The following is a 22,312-nucleotide window of genomic DNA, read 5'->3' as shown; positions in this document are numbered from 1 at the left end:
TGCATATGTGCCATAGCCTCGATCTTTACTTTTCACGTGCTTCGGAGTTTAGACTGTTGGCGAGGCAGAGTGGGGATGTCTGTGTGAACAGGGCACCAGTTCATACAGGATGCTTTGGGCATCATCTGTTGATACAGTTCTTACTGGTTTCAGTGGGACTCGGAAAAGGTACGTATCCAAATCGAACTTCGTGGGTCTTTGTGGGAAGGGTTCAATGGCTTCAATTGTTGCTGTAGCATTTAATTGCAGGAACCTCTTGGGTTTTTGAGCTGCTAAGTGCAGAAAGTCGAATGCAAAATGAACAACTTGGTATTGCCCTCTTCTTGATTTTGCCCCTTAGGGGACTGACTCTTTACAGCCTGAGGCACCAGGCAGTTCTGAGTGAGTGTGAAATGCCATCTTGCTCCAACAGAGAAAAGAATTTTTCCTGGAAGTGTTTCATACTTGTTTTGCACACAAGGTGTTTATTATATAACAGACAGGACTACAAGGAATTACTACTAGCATCCAAGGAACTATTTCTAACTTATGCTCATACTAAATCAGATCAAGAAGAGGAGAGCTTTCCAAACCCCATAGAGTCCCAGGGCCATACTGCTGGGGAAAGAGTAAGATGTGATGGTGGGTATTTAGATGGGCTGGATTCAAACCCCAGCTTCCCTTTGGGGACTTCTCAAGTTCTTGAGTGTGTCTGGTGGCTGAAGGGCTACACAGAGACAGAGACAGTCGCCTACTTGAGCATCAGAGCATAACATTATAGCATGCAATTGTGTTCTACCAAATAGAGAGAAAAAACCCCAAACAAATCAGATATGCCTCAAAGCTGAATGCTAGCGGTCAGTTAGTGAGCATGGGTGACCACAGACCTAATTGCTTTCCCATGACGCCCTGGCTTTTTCTTGGACATTGCTTCATTGCCTTTGTAATTTGATTCAAAGGCAAAAGGTACTTTTCATACCAGCCCACTTTAGGTGATAAACAGGCTGAGCGAGGAGCAGAGACTGTCTCTGCATTTTCAGAGCACATCAGCACAAAGTTATTTAGCACAGGGGATTGCGTGATTTTGATTCACTGAGAGAGCTCATGAGGTTCTCAAGCTCTAATTCCACCAGTGCGGTGCACTGGCCCATTTTTAATAGTCAGGACTATAATAAAACAACATGCATGCAGGCACACTAACTAATTCAGGCTTTGACATTGGGATATTCTCCTTCCTTATTCATCCAGGTACTTTCACTTGCTTCTAAATTCCCTTTCATTGCGTTTCAGGAAGGGATTAAACAACGCTGGCATTAAAGGTGCTGGTGGAAATTACATGCTTCTGCAGAAGCTATGGAAAGGCTGGCTAGAAAATACAGCTTAAAAAGGCCCTGCAACCCCAGGGGAACAAAAGGTAGAATTTGATCTTTCGAACAGAGGTGATCAAATACCCCCTACTATCTGGCCAACTGCAAAGCCAACAAACCGCACAGCTCAGGTGAAAATGTTATAGAGGATAGATTGCAATTTCAACATAGAGTGCACACATCCTATGAAGTTTTGGAATACATGTGATCTGTAGAATTCAGTGCTTTTTATTTTTACTGTCTGTCCTTTAAACTAAAATCAGTCAATTTCAAAGGAAGAGCATGGTGGGGGTTGGGGGAGGAATCAGTGTCAGGTGGCCTGAATGCTTCCAAGCAGGAATAGTATTCCTGCAAAAAGAGCAAGTAGATAGGAGGTGGATGAAGAGTCAGTGTCTTTTGCATGCGTTGACCTTGATGAGCATGGCCTTTCTATACCAGGATCCTTTCAGTATGACACAGCTCACCTTCTGTCCGTTAGCAAGTGGTAAAGTGTAAATCCACCTGGAAAATGCTGCAATTCTGCTCCTTGAAAATTTGGTCACTTTATTAGAAGAGACACAGAACAAGCATCTCTTGACATTCTCTAGGCAACATTTTTTTTCTGTTTTTTCCATTTCAAAGTGACTAATGAGGAAAGAGGGATGCAAAGAACTCTGTAGGACCGTAGAACAAATCTTGCCCACATCTCGCTGCACCACCTGCGAGGTGTGTGGCCGTTCCCTCTGCTGGGTCTCTACTTTCCTAGTTCAGCAGGTTTGTGCCCCGCAAGGGCAACAAGGAGAAGAGAGGCCATGGAACTGTATAGCAGCTCTGCAGCTGATGTTTCGAGCTAATCACCAGGCCGCCGCTTAGAAACTTTGTGTTTTCAGCAGCATGGGATTCAGCCCTTCGCAGGGGGTGCGGTGCATACACATACGCCCACAGGTGTGCCACAGGGCTCAGTGCATGGGGACTCGTGTGTTAACAGGGAAAAGTTGAGACATCTAAGAAGCAAGAACCGGAAACTTGGATATTTTTGCAGTTTTCTGAAAAGACTCCTATCCTCAAACCAGTATGACCTTAGTGGTACAGGGTTGAGTAAATATACTTCCTGACCAGTTTTTCCAAATTCATGCAGTCTGGGCAGGTCAGAGAAGCAGTAAAATTTTCACCTCTTTGTTTGAATTGGATAAGTTTTTGTCAGAAGAACTTGTCTTTAAATAGGTATTTGTGATGATTTCCATTCTAACCTCTAGTTCTGACACCTCAGTGTCCCCTCTAAGGTAACAGGGCATCCCCTTTCAGGAACTACATATGTTGGGAACATACATAAGGAATTGCATGTCAACTGGGCTGACACAATTTATGCAGGCAGTTGTGATCTAGAGATTTGCAGCTTACTGAAGAAACTGAAAGTGCTGTTTTGCATGACTTTCACGGCTCTCCAGGTTCAGATGGAAGATATGTGGCCATTACCACCTCCTCCCAATCCACCCCTGCACAAAAGTGTTAAGAGCAGACATCCGAGTTCTTTGTTTTTCTGCCGATATAAGGAAACTCTTATTAGTTTTTCTCTTGCAGTGAAGGCATTTGCAGCAGCTTTGCATGCAAACAGCAATTACTGGCAGGATAAAGGACTTTAGTTTAGTATTGATTTTAAGTCAGGGAATTTTCTCTGGCTGAGTACTTGTAGGATTTTCTGAATACAATAATATATAAGGAATGGCGTTCAACTCTTGACATCTGATTCTGTCAGAATTCCCTTTCAGCCCCTTTCCATTAAATGTGATCCCTCTAACAGGGTTTTTCTTCCACTAAGAAAGCAAAAGCATAGTCGTGAAGAGTATGGAGATGGCAAAAGAAGGGAGACTTGCATTTTCTTGAAACCGTGTCACCTGCTTGCAGTATTAAATTGAAGAAGTCTGGCTTTTTAAAGTCCTGAACCATGAAAATAATTCTTAAAATACTCCTGAATACTGGTCTGTAAATGTTTGTATCTATATTTGTGTGTCTCCCTGTTTGTTTTTAGGTCTTTTTAAAATACTGGTTTATGTTGTCCCTTTGTCTGCCTTCAGGGATCTTTACTCAGCTGAGCTTGTCAAAATGTCTCCTACAAGTTTTCCAATTTCTGTCTCCATTTCCATTAGCACTTTTGGATGAGTGTCACCTGGACTTGGTGCCTTGTCAATTGGAAGGATCTCTGACCTTTTAATAACCATTTTGAACTGTTGGCTGCACTGGAGATATGCTGAACAGGGGAGTCAGTTGATACTCACTTTACATCCGCCTGCCACTTTTATTTAGGGAAGCAGGTATTGATACAGCCCCTGGGAAATTCGGGGAAAGGAAATACTTCTGATGAAGTTAACAGACAATTTGATGTCAGTACTGATGTATACAGATGTAGCCGAAAGAGGAGATGTGTGGATTAATTAATTAGAAAATGGTTGCTACTTGTGACTACCCAAGGGTATCCCTATGTGCTCAGCATATAGAAATATCAATTCAGAGGAGCCATGTTTCCTTATTAGTAAACCAACACTTTTGGCACTAAAATTCTGTCATTGGAGAAACCTGTCTGAAGAGATCAGCAAGTTGAATGACACGATACAGCATCTCTCCTGAGAATGAGCAGCAGGGACAGATAAGCAATTTATTCTCTGCTCAGCACCTGCAGGCTGATGGGTTGCTGCCCAATTTCTAAAGCCATTGCTGTTAAAAAGCCAACACTTGCCAACAATTATTATATAATGCCCTCTAAACTACTTCATGTCTTTCTCTTTCCATGTGTCTGCCTACATTAGCACATGGATGCATTCCTTTCCTACTGATGTGCTGCCTAAATGTAAAGTGCAGCCTCATTTCATCGGTTTTCTAAGTGTTGATGGAGTATGCCAGGTGGTGATTACCATTTTTAAGATACAGCTTTAGTAATAGGGACAACTGTTTTGTAAGACTTAGCAAAAGCTGACTTTAAAAACTCTTTGCCTGTATAAAGCATTACGGTTCTTGATCTGTCTCACCCCTGACATTGCATAACTGTTGCCTAGTGAGGGCAAGGTAATTCTAAAAATACCAAATTGAGATAAAGGCCATAGAGTTTCAGTGTTGACCTGTTAACATGTGTTTATTTAAAAAAAAAGGAGAAAAATAGAAAGGATTTTGTAAAAATTCCTCTTCACTAGTGTTCTACCTTGAGACGTTTAGCTTAAGTTAGCTAACCTGCGTTACCACACTTGTCTAACACAGATGCATCAAGGAAAGCTAAAAAGCTGTCAGATGACATCTAATCATTCAAAATTGCAAATTACCCATTCTGTTAGAGTCTTTCAACTGTATTGCTTGCATGGAGAATCAGGTGGAGGTCCTCAGTCAAATTCCACCCTGACTTCAGGCAGCTCCTTCACACTCCAGCAGCCCTTTCTACTGTGAAACTTTGGTGACACTAATGAATGACACACAGGTAACAGGATGGGCTGGGTTGATCCTCACATTCATTTCAGTATAAGTGTTTTTATGTATCTGTGTGAGCTTTGTGATAATATGAAATACGGAGAATTGTTAGATTCTGCTACCTTGCAGGGAAGCTCATCCTTTGTGTTTTCCTTTGTCTCCCCTTTCCCATGAGAGTATTAACCTTTGCCTCCCCTTTCCCATGAGAGTATTAACCTTTGCCTTTTAGTCTTACACAGAGCCACTTCCCTCTGAGGTTTCCTTGGTGTCTTCTGTCTCCTTTGTTAAGGAAAGAGATGTGCCACAACACAAGATTGTTAAGAGCCATTATCACTTGTCATACTTTGAGATGCACTAAAAGGTTTAGGAAAACATGGATTTCTCGGGGCTGGGTGGAGTCCCCAGGCAGTCACCTAGGAGAAGGGCTGTTTATCTGCATAACCTGTCTGAAACACATCATGTAAAAAGCATTGTGGGCTCTTGGTGCAAAGAACACTTATGGGTAGCCCTTGTGTGGATTTCTTGGATTTCTCAGTTGAAAAGGGGTTGGAGGAATCGCACAAGAACAGAAGACCCAGCAAGAAGCTTCTTTTTCATTAGAAACTGTTTTAAAATATATTTTCAAGCCTCTCTATTTCTAAGAAGTCTTATCTGATGTCAATATGGCTTCCCGTTTATGTAGAAGGTGGATCTATCATCCACAGCAAAGGATCATAGCTCTCCAGATAGCAAGTACCTGGTGCAGTGTGGCTCTGCTTTTCATTTGGGCAATCATGTTGATACTTGTAGGAATTGTGGCTGAATGGGAGAGAGGCACAGGTTATTTCTGTGCTCCTTTCTAGTGGGCTGGTATTCTTGCTTTTGCAGATTATACCTCTAGAGAGGCTCTTCTAACCTTAATGTTGAGAGCATAGATATTGAGGCAGATTTTTGCCTTCAGTGGAACAGTGGGTTCAGGAGTCGGTAAGAAATCACAGATCAGGCATTCCCTTCCAGTTTTTTTTTTTGAAGTGTTTCTCTTTGCACTTGAACTGGGTTTATTCCACATGGTTCCCTTGACTTCAGAAAGGTTATTCCTGGCTGATGGCAGAGTACTCAAGCAAAGAGCCTGGTTCACCGTTACGTATGTGGGGCAGGGGCGGTGGACAGTCAGTTGGTAGTATACAGTTATTTATAGTTGGAATTTGACATTAGCCTCAGGTTTGTTGTGGTTGTATTTTACAAAGCTAATAGATATAGCCACAGAGCACATGATCCTATGGCAGCTCTGCATAAAGGAATAGGTAAAATACTATTGAGCAGCCAAATAAAGGGAGCTTTTATCGCTGAATTAAGTTCAGAAGAGTAATTGAGATTTTCAAGGCACACAGGAGGTTTACCTTTCGTTCATTTTGATGGAACATGTGTATCTAAATCCCTTTGAGTAACTCAGCCTCATTTCTGCAACCTATGTGCTCCCACGGCTCCCACTGACTTGAAAGAAAGATCATCTGTGCAAGAAGATGGGGTTGGCTTTAGGTTAGTCTCAAAGAAACTGGGAAACTATACTGTACAGCACAGAAAATATTTCAAATTACAGTAAATAATAGATTATTTTTATGATGGATGCTATCTAGGCATAGACAAAAGGAGGCTTAGTGTATTTTTTGAACAAAAAGAAACTGTATTCTGTTTCTTTCTCTCCCTCCTCCTCCCCCAATTTTATGGTGCTCAGATTCTAAAGGAGAGAATACTTTTAAAGCAATGCTCTTATTGTCCTAAATTGGTCATTTACTCTGAGTCTTCCACAGGAGTCAGTATTGCTCATGTGTTTTAACACGAGTTTAAAATACCTTTATTCAGGTAATAAATATATGTTAATTATTGTCTCAGGCATTATATTTTGATTTGTAATGTCTATTGATTATTGGTGTTGGAAAAAACATCTCAAAAGGATTTCACACTACTTGGCCTGGACAACCTCTAGTTTTAGAGAACTAGTTGTAATATTCATAACTGAAAGCAAACATCATCCATATTAAAACCCAGCTGAAGTATATGTGTCTAATTAAACAGTGAGGTGAGCTTTGGCATGTGTCTGCAGCTGAAGCTGTTTCTTAGAGAGACTTATGCTCTGAATTTATCTTTATTAAGGCCTTGTCCAAATGATAAATATATGCTGCCTGCTTGGTATCTGCCACTTGGAAATAAATCACTTTAGGATTGATTTGCTAACAGCTTTCTTCACTCTGTGTCCTGCCGCCCAGGAGGACATGCTGGAGTTCTTCACAGAAGCACACAAATAAGGTGAGCTGCTGAGAGAAGAAAGCTAACAACAGCGTGACAGAGCACCATGTATTCACTGGCACAGATGTCATCATGACTGTCATGATTTAAAACTTGTGGAAGTGCACACATTACTAGAATTTTGCATAGGGTCTACTGGCAACCTTGTTTAAAGCTTGTTCTGCTTGAGCACAGACATGGAATATGGATGTGTATAGCTCCACTTCCTACCTTCCCGTTTCCTAAATTATAAAATGGCATATGCAGAGGAGCCCAGTTTTGCAATCTTAGTTGTGATAAACCACTGTGCTATAAAACAGGCGAATCTGGAACCTGGATTGCTTGCTAATTTGGGGGCAGCTTAAACAAAAGGTTTTGCACTATGCAGCTATTTAAGGCGGAGACTGCTTTTGTGAAGGGATGAAGTAAAATCCAAAATATTAATGCTTCCAAATGTTAGGAGCTATACTATTTGCTCCTAAACTCAGATTCATTTTTATTGCTGTGGCTCATCTATTCTAGAAGCAGAAACGCAGACACAGAAAGATGCAGCTGCAGTGTGACTTGGTAAGGGAAATGGCTAGCGCAGCAGTGCCGAGGCTCACAGAGACGGCGCTGGGCAGCAGGAGAGAGCAGCCGCTCCTCGCTGGTCTGGCACAAATCCACCCTCTCTGGCAGTTCTAGCCAGGCGCTGAACTGGGACCTAAAGCAGCCCCTGTAGGGTTCACAGTCTCTTCCACTTAATACCTATGAGGATTTTCATTTTCTTTTGAGGGGGAGCAGTATGACTGTATTGCTGTGTTAGTGTAAACATAGTCCAAGTGCTTTGAAAGAAAAGAAGGAGCCATTGCCAAAGACCTCACAACTCTTACTGGTATTGACACAAGTGAGCCTTAAGCGTGTGCTTAAAATTAACACATGCTGAAGTGCTTTGTGGAACTGGGATGGTACAAGTCATATGTTTAAACTTGGGTAGTTGAGTAAGTTTTTGGCTGACTCTGGGTCTAAAAAGGGTTTTAGGGAAGTGATTCTGAAAGCTGATAGAATTTAATAGAGTTTGAGATCGCTTTGAAATTTTTGAACTGTATAGTACTAGTTAATAGAAAAATATTCTTGCTCTAAAACATTGGTTTTAAAAAGCCTATTATGTTTTATAAAACTCCTTAGAGGTTTTCCATAATGGTATTTAAACTGGTGTATACTGTAGTGCTTGATGGGCTTGTGCTAGAGCCTGACTTTCATGTTAGTACCAGCCCTGCGTTAGTGACATTGTATTTTGGAGAAGCAAGAATTACACTAAAGTGCAGCAATTTTCTATTATATACAAACAGAACTTCAGAAATCACCTCTTTAACCTGAAAAGCCCCTGGAGCCTGATCTTGGAGTAAATAAAATAAAATGCTTTTGCATTTTGGTCTTCTACTTGGTACACAGAGGTGATCTGAAAAAGCTCTCTGGTGTTTTTCAGGGCAGCTATGTTGTTTCACTGTCTAATAACTGAAGCTGAAAATTTTGTTTTGTCCAAAATGTGCAGGTACCTTGAGTGAGATGTAGCTAAAAGCCTTTGTGAGAGAGTCCAGGTTGTACACGTTAGCTTCTGAGTTAGTCATGGCAGTTGATTTCCAGGTTTAGGAGTCCAGTAATCAGCTCCACTGACGTTACCTGGAAAGGAACAACTTCTGCCCATGTTTCACATGAATCCAAAAACAACAGGAAAAAAAAATGCAAGTTTGCAAATTATTTTTTTTTTTTACAACCACTTTTGAGACATGAGGAAAACCATTTAACATTTGTTTTTCAGAAAAAAGCTTTTATGCCCGGTATAATAAATTCTGTGATTTGCATCTCTTTGGTTTAAATATATGGAGAAATTTCTAGCTAAACGAGGCTGATTAGTAGATTATAGTAGAACTATAATTTTAAAACTGAGAAGCATTTGACTTTTAAGTGCTTTATCAAATTAACAGTGCATGAGCAAGGGTATGACAGGTGAACATGAAGACTGAAATAACCTTTTATATGTTACGTGGTTCCTATTTCTCCACTGGGGTATTGACTAGAGTATATTAGTAGCTGTGCAAGTAATGCTTCTTGGTGGGAGCAGAATGTTTATAGTCAGTGCAGTTGGTGAAAACTGGTCTGACTTGGCCAAGAACGGAATAACTAGAATTCTTTTTTTTTTTTAACTACATGTTTGCTTAAAAGCAATGTCGATATTGAAATGGTATTTCCAGATTGTGGTTGAATCTAGAGAGTTGTAACAAATGAACAGTGATGGGCAATTGTCTCCAGCATGTTTATGGGAAAGCATATGTGTTTCTTTCTAATTTCATTAAGTATTGGTTCCTGTAATAGATGCCTCCCTTAAAGACAGCAGAAAAATCAATAATAATGATTGTTACAATGGTTTGTGGATGTGTATGTCTCTTCCTAACTTTTACCCCTTCCCATTTTCCTTTGCTTATTTGCACGTATCAGAGGCTTCCTTGCAGGCAGGCCACTGCCTCTGTGGAGAGGCTTGACATATTTTCAATTTGGCAGAGTTTTCTATCAGATTGTCCCTCCAGTCTTTATTGCTGCAGACGAGCTGTGTGCCATCTCTACGGCTGTTTTCTTGGAGCTGCCTTTCTCTGAAAGGCCATTTACAAAGAACAGCTGATATTTCACGCAAAGATCTGGAAGTGGTTCTGCCAAGTGGCTGTTTTACCCAAGGATCTGATGGCTTTTTTCTGGTTAATTCTCTTCTAACTGCTCTTAATTACACAAAAGAGGCTGAGGAAAAAGGAGAAGGGGGAGTGGAAAAGTTTGTTTGGAGAAAAAAAACGGGGGGGGGGAACACCCCTTCAGTCTATTTTGCTCAGGCTTTTTAATCTCCTGCAGCACGGAGCAGCTGATCCTCTGTCAGTGCAGCAGCTGCGGTCCCATGGCTGAGCCGTGCTGCTGGGCTCTGCCGAGGGCTCTGCCAGGGCCGTGGGGGGGGCTGCAGAGGGCACCGTGACATAGCCACCGCCGAGGGCAAAGCACTGTCAGCGTCTCTGCTGCACTAGCAAACAGGATTAGTGGCTAAAAGAAGATAATTCTTTTGCAAACTCGCTTCCCAAGAGAGAAGTGGTGGTTGCTCTTGCATAGTGCAAAAGCATTGGTGGTGTGGGTTAGCGATGGCCACGTAACTGGCATGGCAAAAACTGACAGGGAGCTGAATGCTTTGAGAGCTCATGGAAACTCCGTAGAGCTCAACATCTCCACGGAAAGGGCTTCCTGGGGTCAGTGCATAAGTGATAAGAGTCTGTTGCTCATCAGAGCCTCACACTCTTACTTGGCAATAGCACGTGAGGTAGCATGGCTCTGGAGGAGAAAAGGCTCCCAGATATTTTTCTGATATCTCAGAAACTTGTAGCTTAAAGCAATCTGAGGTTTTCCAAGGGTGCAGTTATGTGAGCTGCTCAGGCCCTTTCCAAAATGGCCCCAGCCCTCCTTCCACTGCCAGCCATTTCCAGCACTACTAAACTAACCTTACCTAAACTTGTTCAGCCTTCAGCTGAATCAATGAACTAAACATAAGACATAGCGACGGAGATGGGATGTGCATGCAGGGATAGATGGAAAGAAGATGGGGTCCCATTCCTTCCAGATACAGCACAGTCTCAGCTTGAGAAACCACATCCCGGACACCTCAAAGCAGCTACTGTCAGCTTGGGACTGCTCTGCTCACTCCTTGGCTGATCCCAACACACCTCTTATATTAAGGCAGTTTTCTGGCTTCTTTGTTCTGCCTGAATTGATGATAATTAGGTATCAGTATATATATTGTGCCATACTGTATGGCTCGGGTAATTCCCGTATGGATTTAATTAATTAAGCCAAGTGCAAATGTGTAAATTCTGTATTTGTAAAAGTAAAGTGCTGGATTCCATTTTCGGAAAGGTTTTATTCTCTGAAACTGTTAATGTATTTCCACTGCTATCACACTTTAAATGAACTCATGAGTTAAGAACAGTGACAGAGAATAAATTATCATACAGCTGGTAGGAGTGAGATAAATAAAAGGATATACATAAAAAATAAATGGATTCTGTCCCTGTGTATGCAGAAAAACCAGTCCTTGATGATGAAAGGCTATTAACTAGCTTAGGGTAATTAACTGTTTTAGTGCTGCTTCAGGAAGAGGGGTTTGCAGTTCTTCCTTTGAAGTCAAGTGTCGCAAGCATGTGCAGAGTGCAATAACAGCTCTTCTGCACTGAGAAACTACTTAGGAGATGCACAGAGGAAGAAAGTGGGGAAATCTGGGACAGAAGGGTCATTTCAGTCTTTTAATTTTTATGTCTTGTCTCCCCCCCCCCCCCAAAAAAAAAAGAAATCAACAGTCAGCTGAAAGAAATTGCCAGTGAAACAGACAGAGAATTTGAAACTGAATTTGAGGCTCCGAGCATCATCTTGCAATAATCTCCAGGGCAGTGAGAAGGTTTCTCTGTGTGTGTCATCCTAGGGTCAGTCAGTAAACACCCAATATAAGGAGCACATTTCATCCTGAGTTGAAGGCAGAAGAAAAGACAAGGCTAGCTCATGACTCTCAGCCATGTGATTCATGGTATGTACTGAGTTTGTGAAATCTGCTTATTGAAGTCAAAGGAGGGATGTTAGAAGGTCTGTGAGTTGGTGTCATGATGTGTCATGCAGCTCCCTTCCTTTCTCCCTCTGTCCTGTTGGTCGCAAGTGAAGACTGTAGGAGAGACAGATGTGACGAGAGGTGCTATGTCAGCTTTACACTGTGTCCAGTGCCCTTGCCCAGGCAGACTCCTGTTCTTTTTTTGCTCTTCTGGCAGTACAAATTGGCTAAAAGAAAGAATGCCCCATCTTGCTTCAGTGGCTGGGTGTATCTGCACCTAGTGATAACAAGATTTGCAGTTCGGAAAAAAAGCTGTTTTTACTGGTGAATCAACACTGGTTTTCACTTAAGAAAATGAAGCATATGGGATGATAGTGTTTGCCTGCATGCCTGCTTCTTATCTGTGACAAAAGCTGTCACATATATAGGCTGTAAGAACTGTTTGTGACACAGGGATAGTATTTCAAAGATAAGTAAGATCCTACAAGCTCCGTGAGCAGAGGAGGAGCAAACAGGTTGGTGCCCCAACATGGGAAAACTCTTCTGCTGGGCCCGCTCCTAGCCGGCTGGCTGAGGTAGCACCCAGACAGGTCAGGAGCAGCCAACCCACTTGAGCCCACACTTCAGGCAGTCCTGCCACGTCTGCTGCTGCAGCTGCTGATTCCTGCTGCCTCCCTGGCCCTGGGACTAGCACTCATGGGGCTGCACAGCCCAATCAGCTCACCTACCCAGCTGAAACGTAAACCCATAACAATGAGCAAATGGTTAAAAAAAAATAAAAATAAAAAAATTCAAAGTCAGGCCAATGATCTTGCGGTGCAGGCTGGGACGCAGCCAGCCATGAGAGTGGGATGGCCCTTTCCAGCAGCCTTGCAGGCTTAATCTGAGTTTCCCGTGAAACTGCACCTTAAAATACGTTGATCTAGTGGCTAAAACAATGCATTGAGGCAATGAGGTTTTGTTCCTAATCCTTTTTCTGAGGGTCCACATATGTTCTGTGGCGAAGGACGTTTCCTTCCTCTGCTGGTCACCGGTTGCTGTCTTTGTGCTGCTGTTTGCTGCTTCCTTTGTCATGTGAAGAGAGTGGAGCTGGGGACTGTAATGACTCAAGCTAAAATGAACATCTTCTAAATAACATTGGTGGGGTTTTTTGGTTTTTGGTTTGTTTTTTTTTTTAACCTGAATGATTTCTGTGCTCCAGTTTCAGCAAAGCCGTCTGAGACAAGGAGGCAGCTCTGCAGGGACTTGAGCCCTGACTCCCAAAGGAGAGCAAGTCCTACTCTCCCTCTGCTCTTCCTTGCTCCTCTCTGCTCTCAGCTGAGTGCAGCACGGCACCATGAACCACTGCATATCTCTGGGTGAGCAGTGGTAGTGAGTGGGCAAAAGAGCCCTGTGGTGTTTTGAGATGCCTGTGCTACTACTGGCTTTCTGCTGTGCCCTGGCAGGCTCAGGTCTCTTGCACTGTGGGGCTTTTGCTTTCTTTTTAAGATGTGTATCACCATGGAATATGTCTGTGCTGTTCAGGGGGTCACAGGCTTGGTGAGGTGGCAGGAGATGTGAGTTTGGCTCACCTGAGGAAGAGTGGGGCCAAACCTGCCTCTCACCTAGGAAACAGGGGTGACAATCCAGGCTGCTTAAGTCGTGGTGCAATGCAGGTGGAGATCTAAGATTCAGGTTGCAGAAAAAGAGAATAGGAGGAAGAACAGTCTTGCAAGAAGGACCTGAAACTACTAAGTTATTTTGCCTTTTTCACCAAAAAAAAAAAAAAAAAAGTGATCTAGCCCCAGATCTTTATGGGGCTATTATCTTTTTTTTTTAATCCAGAAAATGTGCACACATGTATCATTTAATTAGTGAAGTTTAATAAATGGATACTTGAAAGTACTTCCAGATTCTCTGCTGAAAAGCCCTACAGAAATGAAAAGCATTATTGTTATTAGTTAGTGTCATTCTTGGTGTGGGCTCTAAGCCTGGCATTGTGCTGAGATTTTCCTACTGAACAAAGCACTGAGCTTATCTTTTCTTCTGCCGGCTTCCCTGCACTGGAAATTCCGCTGTAGGGAAAGGATGGACTCATGATTTAATGGGATAAATTGAGATTTAAATTTAGCTTGAGAGTTATTTCGTGTATCCAAACCAGCTCCTTGTGGTTAATTTCCAGGTTAACGTGTTTCTCTGAATATACATTTCTTGTATCACTTGAATTTCTTTTTATTCTACATCTTGAACTCCTTAAGAGCAAATGATTTATTTCACTGATGTTTACTCCTGTCACTTTTCTTTCCAATACTCTCAAAAAAAGGTTGTGCAGAAGGGCACAAAATCCATACATAGAAAAGAGAAGTGCTGGTCTTTGCCTACAAGGTGATGCTATTGTCAGTGAATGTGAATAATCCTTTTTTCTTTCCTATAAAGGTCTGATCTTTCTTCCCCCAACTAAGATAAAACAGTCTGTCTGTCCTATAAATGCACAGAGAAGTGTAATTTCACATCAAATCTTTGTCCCATGGTCAGGTAATGTGATGTTCACCTAAAGGATAAGAGAGCCTGACAAGCTTCAGCTCACCAAAATGGTAATGTTCATCACTGCCTGAATCTAATTTGAGCTTCCTTTCTAGTTCACTTTCCAGGGAAGGAGACCTGAAAGACTGAATATGTAGAGGACAGGCTGTCGAGGGACGTTATTACAAAGAACTGGAGAAAGAGAGCTACCCTCTGAGAGATGGGGCATTTTTAGTTTCTTTCTCCTGTTTGTTATAAGAGAATCAGATGCGCCTTGGGACTCTATAAAAAGTACTAAAGTAATCTGATTCTTGTGTCGTTTGGTTTTGGGGTTTTTTTTGGTGTGGTTTTTGTTTGTTTGGGGATTTTTTTGAGTTGAAAGACCCTTGCCAATGTATATGTTTTGTATTTTCTGTTGCCCTTTGGAGAACCATAGTGGTGGTGTTAATCAGTTGTTTCTTCTATGTTAGCACGTTCATTAGCATGCCTGCTACACTGTTTATACTTGATTTTTTTAATATATAGATCAAACACTTTTTTTTTCATTTTCACTCTGAAAATTTGTATGGGTCAATCTTATTGACCTTCTTACACTTTGACAAACTTTAATTAAGTCTGCTACACAAAATCTCATGTAAAAGGAGAAAAGGTCAATATCATGGGTATTTTTGTTTATATCACTCTGGGTCAAGGACACTCACATGTTGCCAAGACCTTATTGATCATTTATGAGTCATTTGTTCAAAGGTTATATCTATCACAGATTGTGGATATCTTTTCCTGGGGCCTGCAAAGACGTTAAGTTTCCATTTTCTGTTTAGATCAAGATGTGACAGCGTGTTCTGACAACGGTAGTCTGAGAACGATGTGCTTCTTATTAAAGATGAAACTGGATTGAAGAAGTCAGCAGGGTTCTGCTCATGATGCTTTCTAAAGGTAATGGGCTGAATCTTCCATACATTGGCAAAAGTTTATTAGCTTCAGTGGAGTTACTTGTATTGGCTGGGGATCTCACGTTTACCCTATGCCTCATTTATGGATATATTAAAAAAACAACAACAAAAACCTCAAAAAATAAAAAAAGGGAAAAGAAAAAAATGGAGAGGAAAAAATACTCAGTAGGCAGCACATTTGAAAGCTGTTTCATTGGGCATCTCTGCAGCACAGGTGTAAAACCTATGGTGAGTGTCTTTGCTCAGAATATTTTACATTCAATAAACTTATGTCACGCACAGAGATGTTCACTCACCAATTTCCCTTCCAGAGGGAAGGGCAGAATTTGACTCATTGCTTATAATTCCTTAAAATACATGGAGGCTTGTGAGCAAAGCCCTGTCTATAAATTAAACAATACTACTAATTCATGTGGAGCATGGCAGTCAGGCTGTGATTGAAGGATGCTGTCTGATGTGCCCTCAGCACATGAACCTTTGGTCCTTTCCAGTCAGATTAGGAGCACCTTTTAAAACAGTCACATAGCAGGATTGCCACAAAGGTTTATAATAATGATTAGGGAGCACATAATTAAAGCCACTCCCAAACTGGAAAAGCATTCTCAGCAGACTTCAGAAACTCTAAAATGCTTGTTTATTCAATAATTATGGAGCATAATTATGGTAATGAGGTTAGCTCAGATTTACATATTAGCAATGCATTTTAATGATCTGATTATACAAAAGTGAGATACAATAGATTAAATTTTATACGGAAAATTTGTTGCCAGACTGGAATCATAAGACAAAAAAAACCCCCACCGAATAGATTTATAAGAGCTCAGGGAATTACCATGTAATAAATCCTATGGTTGTAATGAAATAACTAGAGCAGAAAAAAATTCAAACCATTGTATGAACAGAAATCCCTAGCTGCAGAACTACTGCTGAGTGACATTAAATAATATAGTTTTTTTTTCTTCAAACTATTTTTTAAAAATATCACCAAATGGGCTACAGAGTCCTTGGAGACAATTTTGTGAAGAACAGTCACTGCCTTTGTTTCTGAACAGTGAAGTTAGCAAGTCTAGATAAAGGAAATGACCCTCCTGTTTTCTCACCCGGCTCTCATCTTTTCTTTCATCTGTCTCATCCTTTCTTCCTTTCATCCAGTTTTTGCTTCTCTTGCTTTCATTCAGTGGTGTTCTCTCAAAAAGCCCTGCTATGTTTTCTACCAATAACATTTGTATTTCTATGGTTGGAATAATTGTATTTCCTTCATGTATGGCACTTTTGCTTTCTTGGGCTCAGTAAAGCTTTCAAATTTTATTTTAAAGGAACAATTTAGTTTCTCTAATCTTTGCTTTGGTAATACAATATTGTCTTTGACTCATTAAATGTCCTCCTTTTGTTGTTTTAAGAGGTTAGTGATTTATTTTGTGCAGCATTGCAGCAAATTGGATGATCCTTAAGTCAGGGAAATCAAAGCAAGGCTGCATGTGATGCACTAACTGGCAAAGGGGGATAACATGCTGAAATATTCCGTTTGTATTTGAGGGGCTTGATTGTTGTGGTGTTTTTTTTTTTTTTTCCAGTAAATAATTACAAGATTAGGTGGAATAGTGTGAATAACAGTGAAATTAAAATGTGAGAATTAAACAATCCTGAGGATGCTGAGACTGAGCCAGTGATGTTCTCTTTCCACAAGGCAGAGTGATACGTGCTGGTTTTGTCGTCAGGATTCAGTCTATGCACCAGTTTAGCTCTGCTGGCAACACCCTCTGCTCCAGCCCATCACTCTGGGTTCAAGGACCACCTAACCACAGGGGCTCCTGCACTGAGCAGAAACTGCTAAGCAGGCAGGGATGGGAAGGTCTGGCAGTGTAAGAAGCAACATCTTTGGGAATAGTAACACTGGTTTACTGTCAGGTCCCAGTAGCACCCTGCGACACCCAGCTCTGCCCAGAGCTTGTCACAGCAGCCGTTAGAAACTCCCGTTTGCATTATAAAACAGCAAATGCCAATCTGAACCATCTCGTCCAAAACTGTTTGCTCTAAAGTTGAGTGCCGAAGGCTGAAAACTTGAATCCTTAAGCTACATACGTTTTTGTATTTTACTTAAGAAAAATAATCTCTTTGTAAAATCCAAGGTGCCTTCAGTTATAGTGGGCTGACTCCTGGGACAAAGATGGAGAACCAGCAAACACCTTGGAAAAGGGAGAACATAAGGAATTTTGCCTAGGTTTGAGTTAATCTTATTTTTAAGCATCCAGATGATCAGTGCTCATTCTTTCAAGTAGTAAATGGATACCAAAGAAGTGTTTTTTACTCTTACTTGATTCCACACAATTCTAAGCACACAACCTAAACCCGTGTTTTATGCATATCTTTTTAAAATTTTGTGAAAAAGCAGATCCCCCAAAGGTTGCATTTCCAAGCTCGTCCTTAGCTAAACCCTCTTTGCATTATTTTCAGATACAGTTTTTTAGGTTGCATTGACAATATCATTATTTGTTCTTTTAGACACCAGCCTTTGAAAATCTAGTCTGAAGTCTATAGTCAAGAAAACTTAGGCCATAGTATTAAATATAAGAGTTTGTCGTGTCTTTTTGCTTGTTTACATTTTCTTGCAGCGTGGGTCATTTCATCCTTGTGTATCAGCACACTAGGGATGGGCTTTGCCAGATCTTGTGTTTTCTTTTTCCCAGAGAGGGAAATAGAAGCTTGCACTCTCTTTGTCTTTATTTGCGTACTTGTGTTCTGGAGCAAACCTAATCACGCTGCTCGCTGGGATTGTTTGCCCTTGTTTTAGGGTTTGCTTGCTGTTCACCGTGTGCCAAGGAAGAAGACGGAATTGTGGTGTTTACACTGTTCTCTGACTGTGCTAGACAAGGGCATCTCTCAGATGCAAGGCACAGTGTTTTGATTGGCATATTTTTGCAGGGGACTCTATTAAATAAGGAAATACCTGCTTTAACTCTTAGCAGCAGCACTTGTGAGAACTAAACCAGCCCTGCTCCAAAGACCTGTTATCTTTCATGGGTTATATTTTATTCATGTGACAATAACCCCATAAGTTTCCACACAAACATCTCCTCCTTTCCTCAGTATTGTTAATACTAAAGAATTGACTAACTTTGGATTTAGCATTGGATGTTGCCCTTGATAAAACTGGATGAGAAGTATTATTTGCATTTGAGGTTTTCTGCTTCCTACTGAAATCAGTAGGAGATGAGTTACAAAAGTGCAAAGATGGCAAAAAGCCAGTGTTTGTGAAGAACAAGCTCTTTATCTTCCTTCTCCAGAGCTCCTTGCAGGAACATCTCTGGTGGTGTCCTGGAAGCAGTTTCATTGTCATGCATTCAATACAACCTTCCCTTTTAACAAAAGAGGACACGTTTCTTTCCGTCTCTAATTAAAGCTTAAACTTCAAAACATCATGTATTGTCTGTGGCTCCAACCATCTTCTAAAAGAAGAAGAATAACCCTTTATTTAGGGGAAAAAGATCGCAGTGCCATCTACACTTCATGGATTTTGAAGTCAGCACATTGAGCATTGTGAATTGTGTAAATCCGATGGATGTTCAGTGCTTCAACACAGAAACACGTCACCCAGGACATTATTGCCTGAGGCTTGGAATAGAGAAGCTGCAAGTCCCTGCCAGACACATTACAGACATACTGATATATCTCTGCAATGTATTCTTACTGTCCAAATATTAGCTTGATAAGTTCATGTAAAAGTCAAGCAATAAAAATATCTCCACACCAGGCTGAGGATAGTCATATCCTTTCTTTTCGAAGTCAAATATAAACGATCCTGCTCATTTAAAAATCTCCCTGCTGTGTTGCCCTAGCCAATTTCTCTTATCCTATAACTCTAACTGTGCTCATTGTTCTGGTCCATATTTGCCATTTTGAGGACACTGAGGGAGGAGGAGAGCTTTCCGCTTTTTTTGCCTGCGTGCCCTGCCTGGGAATGCTCTGTTACTTGTTTTTCCTGAGCCAGCTTGGCTCACAGCTTTCCTTTCAAGCCATCTTTGTTGAGCTTTTCAGCTTTCAGATCCCTCTTCCTGGAAAGGATGTGGTTAGAAGGAAGATGATGGGAGTTCTGTCCATGAAAAGTAATTGAGCTTTGAGATCTTTTATCTGCCCATGAACTTCTGAGCTTGTGTGAGTCCACAGTTAGCTCTGCTGCGTTTGAGTGAGACTGGTTAACTGTAATTGGCAGTGAAACATTTTTGTAATCTTTTTGGTACGAAAGATGCTAGACAAGCAATAAATTACACCATGTACTGCTTTATGAAACACATGAAAAACTTAGTGAAAATAAAACAACTCTATAAATCCAGCTCCTCAATATCCAAAGCATGTTCTTCTTGTAAGGTGACCGGTGAAATCCCTGTGCCTCTCAGTATTATTCTTAGGGGGAATAGTCTCACAATAACTCAAATATATATGACAAATCTATATATACACGCATGTATGTATGCATATCTACAATATATACAAATATAATATATTACTTCTCTGCACTTCCAGAAAATGCTACCCTTTTCTCCTCCCTGAGATTTTAGGTAGTGTTCAAAGGTCGTGCCAGAGAAGAGGGAGATTTCTTGAGGTGAAAATGGGCTCAAGGGGCTCTGCAGCCACAAGAAGAACAAATGTCGGGCTATTTGTCAGGCTGGAAACTCTGCCCCCAGGGGAACCGTCCCTGCCCCTGCGGGCTCCCACCTGGGCATCGGCTCCAGTTGAGCTGCTGTAGTGGAGGCTGCTCTCACCTTCCTGAGCGGTTTCTCTTCTTGTAAGCCCAAACCGAACATTTTTTTCTTTCACTCTGCATAATCAACCCCAATTTACTCAAAATAATAGTAAATACAGTCTATAATGATGGCTCCTGCACAACTGTGGGGCTGCAGTGACAGGGAATACTTCTTGAATGTGATTTGCTCTGCTGGGTCAGAGATGTGTGCTCCCTCTCCCGGCATGGTCAGTCCTTGCCTAGTGGTGCCACTTGTGGTGGTCTGCCACTAGAAAGCAAACTTGATTTAGAAATGAAATTGCAGATTTACATGAATTCATTGTGTAAAAGAAATGCGGAAATGCCGTCATGCCTGAAGTTAGCAAGTAGGGATTTGGGGGCTCTCTAGAGACAGGGGTATCAAACACCTATTGCCTCAGGACTGCTGTGCCAATCCTGGTCCAGACAGACTGAGGCCTGGAGTTGCCTTTCCATACAAAGGCAAGGAGACAGGAGGGCCTCATGGACACGCAATGTTGAAAACCAGGGCCATGTAGTTTGTTGGGTTCAAATGAATGATAATAAAAAGTTCAACAAGGAGATGTGTATAGGAATTTTCTGTTGATTTTTGCTACTTGATATACACATGTCTCAAAACCCTAAAGCACCAGCAAAGAGGGGAAGATTTCAGCCAGCCTGCATCAGATATGCTCCAGTTGTTGATTATAAATATAATTTGTTTTCTGGGTTTCTGCTAGTTCCATTTCAGGTGTGTAATTTATCTGTCCCCTGTGCCTAGGGACAGGGGCTGTCGCAGGCCACCCCGTCCCCTCCCTCCCAGGAGCACACCCCAGTGACTGTCTTGGAGCCAATGATTGACCTGGTCGAGCTACCTGGTTTTGGAGCAGGTTTTTTTTTTCTCTTTGCCAGATTTCCTTTCCTCAGGATTGATGTGTGCCAGTGGCAAATGGGAGGGCCTTGCAGTGACGGTGAGCGAAGAGGCAGGATCTGGCCAGTGACAGTGAGGGACTGGGGCTACTGTGAGCATTGAGCTTTTAGTCTGACTCATTGCATGCCATAACCCTGGCACTAAGTGTATGGTCACAGCTTTGGTGACTTCAGCTCATCATGCCAGCCGTGATGAGGACTGGTTCAAGTAGGTTGATCCTACCAGGGAGGAGGGAGACTGGAAACTTCCTTGTTGAAAATGAATAAAGTGGCACAATGATGATCAGTAGCCCTTTCCGTCCTGAGATCTCACACAGCTGAGATTTAACATTAATCCTGTCATTAGTAGGCTATCACACTGCATACCAGTATCTCTGGTTTCTGTAGAGGACTGCTGAAGTGTAGGAGAGAAAGAAGCTGCTGAAGGCCTCCACAAGTCTTGCAGCAGATCTGGGGGGGAATCCAGACCCCATCCCCCCCATTTCCACTGTAATGTTTAAGCCATTTCACATTCAAATCCTGTCTTTTGTCTCACTTGCTGCAGGAAAGGTACAGAGTGGTAAACAACTGCTGGGAATAAATGAGCTTGTCATGCTAAGTGTATTCCTAGAGGGGTGCTGTGCTGCCTCTTTTTTCTTTATAAAAAACAGCTGGCCCACAGTGGCTGTAGTATCTAATCCTATGATAAAAGCAGGATTCAAGTCCCCCAGTCCTAGCAGAGCCCCTCGCGCTGCCTCGTTGCCTGCTGTTGATTGAGAGCACCTGTGGCTCTGCTGCAAACAGCACACGAGCTGCTCGTGGAGACCTTTTCCATCAGCAGCTTTTGCTATGTAGGCAGGAGGTGTCTCTTCAATCAGTGCCTTGGAGCCTGCTTTATGTTCTCTGCCGTTGACTCAGGTACAGCATAGGCAGAATAATGCCATGAGCACAGCCTGGAAGGCCAGACAGGGCCAGCTGATCTGGGTAGTAACAGAGTGATCTCTATGGCAGGAACTCAGAGAAAGGAATTTTAGTCCTGATTAACTCATTGTTTGTTTGTTTTTTTCTTTCTGCAGAAGATACCTGTGAAGAATGAGGCAGTAGCAGTAAGTGATTGCGTGAACGGCAAAATAATGGAAGCCACTGCCCATCGAGAAAAGAATTTTTGTTTGCTGAGTGAGTAGTTTGTGGCTTTTGAATACTGTAGTTTTTGAATACTATTACAGTAATAATGGGTAATTGGAGTAATAGTTGTATTACATCTTGAAGCAAACAGTCATTAAAAATAATTAGTCTTAAAATTTATATACTGCTGCACAGAGAGATTTTAATATTGTAAAACAGAAATAATTTTAACCAGTAGGATACTCTATATGTAAGCCAACACAACCTTTTTCTACACTAATATTCAATTTGTTGTATTCCAGGATTTCATGGGTACTTATGACTGATGTTCTTTCACTATCTTAGCACTATCTCCACAACCTCCCACAAAACAGGCAAATTCTGTTCACCCTCTTTCGCAAAGAACTGAAACTGAAGCCCACGCTGAGGATAGGTT

The 22,312-nt window shown here is 41.7% G+C and overlaps 1 long non-coding RNA gene across 1 annotated transcript; it reads left to right on the top strand.

Moving 5' to 3' along the window:
* The first annotated feature begins 14,344 nt into the window (after positions 1-14,344).
* Positions 14,345-21,887, top strand: LOC127019817 (uncharacterized). Its single transcript, XR_007766979.1, has 3 exons — positions 14,345-14,450; positions 14,973-15,087; positions 21,828-21,887. It is a non-coding gene; the product is annotated as an uncharacterized LOC127019817 (long non-coding RNA).
* Positions 21,888-22,312: the final 425 nt, after the last annotated feature.

The sequence above is a fragment of the Gymnogyps californianus genome, chromosome 9 (assembly GCF_018139145.2).
Source record: "Gymnogyps californianus isolate 813 chromosome 9, ASM1813914v2, whole genome shotgun sequence".
Lineage (NCBI taxonomy): Eukaryota > Metazoa > Chordata > Aves > Accipitriformes > Cathartidae > Gymnogyps > Gymnogyps californianus.
Note: the sequence above shows the minus strand (reverse complement) of the source record. Positions and strands in the feature narration are given on the sequence as shown.